Source organism: Chinchilla lanigera, unplaced genomic scaffold (genome assembly GCF_000276665.1).
Source record: "Chinchilla lanigera isolate Chin_1 unplaced genomic scaffold, ChiLan1.0 scaffold00021, whole genome shotgun sequence".
NCBI classification, from domain to species: Eukaryota; Metazoa; Chordata; class Mammalia; order Rodentia; family Chinchillidae; genus Chinchilla; species Chinchilla lanigera.
Genome location: NW_004955422.1, coordinates 22,206,777 through 22,210,566, shown reverse-complemented (window position 1 = coordinate 22,210,566; position 3,790 = coordinate 22,206,777). Strand labels below are relative to the sequence as shown.

General features: G+C 36.1%; 1 protein-coding gene across 4 annotated transcripts in view; it reads left to right on the top strand.

The window, feature by feature from the left end:
* Fancc (Fanconi anemia, complementation group C) overlaps positions 1 to 3,790 on the top strand; it is a 214,654-nt gene that overhangs the window by 35,912 nt on the left and 174,952 nt on the right. The gene's annotated exons all lie outside the window — the stretch shown is intronic.

Here is a 3,790-nt window from a genome sequence, read left to right as displayed (position 1 = left end):
TCTCTCTTGTCTTCTTTCTTTCCTTCCTTATCTCTATCTGCTTTTTGGATTTCCATTCTTCTTTTAGCTTCTGCACTTTTACTATGTTTTATTCTGAGGAGTGTGTTTGTGTGATTTCTCAGAAGTTGCTCCTAGACTGAGCTCTGGTTATCTACTGTAGTAGTTTGACTTAATAATGTTTACTCTCATCCCTCCTTTTCCCTGTATCATATCTCCATTTCTTTAATAGAAGCCCTTGATCATCCATATAAATTACTTCACTCAAATCCTTCTCTCAAGGTCTGCTTATGGGTGCAAGCAAAATAAGCCATTTATCCTTTTTGGGGTTGATGAGACTACTTAGATTTGTGGATTAATATTTGTGTTGACTCCAGTGGAATAATGATATTGCTGAAAGGAAGATATAATTGCATGTATTTGGAAGAGATCCAATTTCCTTAATGGAAAGATTAGGAAATTCTTGGATCATAATAAAACATGTGATCACAGCCAGAAATACTGTTTTTCAGAGTTATCCAAAGAGTGGCTGTATCATGCACAATAAGCTCTGTTAGCTTCCTTAGCAGTTCTAATAAGGTTTATACATTTTGATCAGTTACCCATCTGTGCTTAAACATTTTTGTTTTGGAATCCAGTGACATGCTTGCCCACTCAAGTAGTAGAATTATATGGTGCACAACAATCCCCAAATGTTTTACCGAGAGATTTTACTGAAAGACAGAATGACATGTTTTTTGGGGAAAACTAGCTTTTTGACAACAGTCTTCCAGCCAGATTAAGCTTCAGGAATGCACAAGTTCCATCCTAGGGTGTGTGTGGCACAATTTAAGTCACAAACTGAAAAGAAAATTAATTTGAAAGAGCTATAAAAATTTATTAATGTTATTTGAATTTGTATGAATTTTGTAGAGAAGAATCACTTAGAAGTTTAGCCTAACCATAAACTTTAACTATAGATGTTAATTGATGGAGACCACTATGAAGCAGCCCTGAGCAGAATGTAAATTAATTGGCTTTTTATATTTATTTGTGAATCTGTCCAAACCCTAGGCCACTTGTCTGGAACTGGGCGATGGACTCATAGTAAGTGAACCTCTGTAAGTCACTAATCCCCACTAAAACCTGTAATGGTGGGTGGAGCTGGAAAGCCCCAAAGGATAAGACAAGATCACAGCCAAGGACACCTGGATCCATCTCAACTAGATAAAGACTGTAGCCTCAAGGATCTCACTTTTGGGTGGATTAATTTAATTCTTATTAAGGATTAATTTAATACCTTACTTGGAGAAGTCCTTGAGTAATTCCACCCTTCTTGAGTATTCCCCTCCCTTCTGATAACCAAATAAATACGCGCCACACAGAGATGGTCTTAGTCTTAGCCCTGAGAGAATCTCAAATTCTGTGAGAGGGCTTTGATCCTCCTGGAACTCTGAAATCATTCCATTTGCCTCTTTTTATTTAGCCTTTGCTACACAGTTGTTTGGGAGATTGCAGACCTGATCAGCTTACAATAACTAAAAGATATTATTAACCCCATAGTTAATGCATGAAATTATTCCCCTGTGAAATCCAAGTGTAAAAGATGACTTTTTTTTTTTTTTTTTTGTGATACTAGGTATTGAATCCAGGGCTTTCATACTGAATGACATCTGTAGCCCTTTTTAAAATTTTTATTTTGAGGTAGAGTCTTGCTAAGCCACCAGGCTATCTCGACTGGGCTAGAACTTGCAGTTTTCCTGCCTCCACCTCTCAGGGTGCTGCAATTACAGACATTCACCACCATGTTAGGCTGACTTTTTTTGTATACTCTTTTTATAGTATATTCAAGAATATTTCTTCAAGGTTCAGTTGTATGGTTTTGAAGTTCCTACTCCTACCGTTAGATATGCAAACAATCAGGAATGATGTGAAAACAACTTACACATTTGTATATATTTATATCCAGAAAATTTTTCTGGATATAAAAAGTTTGAATGTCAAGTAGTAACTCTGAGAAGTTATAGAAAAACACTAATAAAATATAAAAATAGAAACTGTAGGTTGAAATGATATTTTTAAGAGGACCAGAAAATAGTAAACAAAGAGAAGAATCATTGGAAATAAAAAAAATACAAAACAAAAAACAGTAAAATACCATAGGACTAATCAAATGGAAGGCACTGGTTGGAAATATTTAACTAATCTAGATGGAATAATATAATAAATGTATGCTCTAACAGGAGTTTTGGTAATGCAAGATATCAGGCCAGAGTTAAGTGCATTGAGTCTGTGTACCGAGTATAGGAGCTTATTTTTCCTGTTATGTGAACATGTAAAAGGAAATTAAGGTAAGACACAAACGATGGATGCTTGCAAGAAAGTACAGTTTCTCAGTGGAGTTTGTATCAATGCATGCTATGGTTAAGGCACAGCCTTAAAATGGTCAGTGATTTTTCAAATACATTAGCAAATATAATGTATCAGTGTGTTATTTGTAACTATTAAGATCTATTGGAACAAGTCATTATTACTAACAATAGCAAGCATGTTTAATTCTTTCTGTCTCTGGGTTCAGTAAAGATAGGACATCACTTATAAAAGAGATATGATCAACATGGACAGTGAAATTGTAAATAAAACTGTACTTCAACAAATTATTTTTCTTGCTGAAACAGACTGTTTTAGACAAAGCAAGAATATTTTTAGGTAAAAAAAATTTATCCCATTTATTAATATTAAATGCCAGACATTTCATTTTTATGTTAGAAATCCCATAAAAAAGTTTATTAGGAACTGGGAATGTGAATCTGTGCTGCCGATAAATAACATTTCAGAGCTATTAAGGGAAATTAGGAGTTGAACTTGGCAGACTAGGGGAACCTTATCAACTGGACAAACTAATTTTAATACCTTTAAGCAATGTTAAACAAAATACTGAATCCATTATCTTGGGTATTTATCTTGAGTTTATAAGTGGCAAGGCAATCAGAAATATATTTTTATTGAGGACAAATTACTGCAGAAATATTATCCTATGTGGTTCCTGTCTAGAACATGCCTGGCTTTTAGTTGTAGACAAAAAGATAGTTTTTAGTTTAATACATCAGAGGGCAACTTGAATGATTCTATTTTGGAAATCAGGCAGTTTCATATTAAATAACATTTTGCAAGGTGGTCAGATGGAACCGTTCAAATCCAGCATCATTAGACTGATTTGACTAATAGAATTCTTCATATACTTTGTCTTGGTACTAGGGATTGAACTCAGGACTTTGCGCTTGCCAAGCAGATGCTGTGCTGCTGAGCTATATCCCAGGCCCCTAATGGAATTCTTTAAACCCCATGGAAAACATTTTATTCCTTTTATACTTTGGCAGATGCAGACATTGTCTGTGGTTTTTCCATAGAAGTTTGGGTGGGTAAACTTGGGATGTGTGTAAATAGACACAGAAACAGACAGACACTTTTGCCTCTGACAGTCTAAAGGACTTACTAAGAACCAGAGAAGGGGACTGTTGATGCTAATAATGTTGGGTAGGAGAGGATGTTAGTTCCAGAGAGTGGAATGAAGCAGTGTGAAAGCAAATGAGGAATGCTGGTACTCAGAAAAAAATGACAGTTCCTCCTTGAGAAGCCAAAGGATTTGCTGGGCGTGGTGGTGCACACTTATAATCCCAGCACTTGGGAGAGTGAGGCAGGAGTTTTGCTGCAAGTTTGAGGCCAGCCCAGGCTACATATTAGAGGGGGGAGAGGGAGAGAGAGGGCTAGAGAGAGGGCAAGAGAGGGAGAGAGAAGGAGAGAGAGGGGGAGA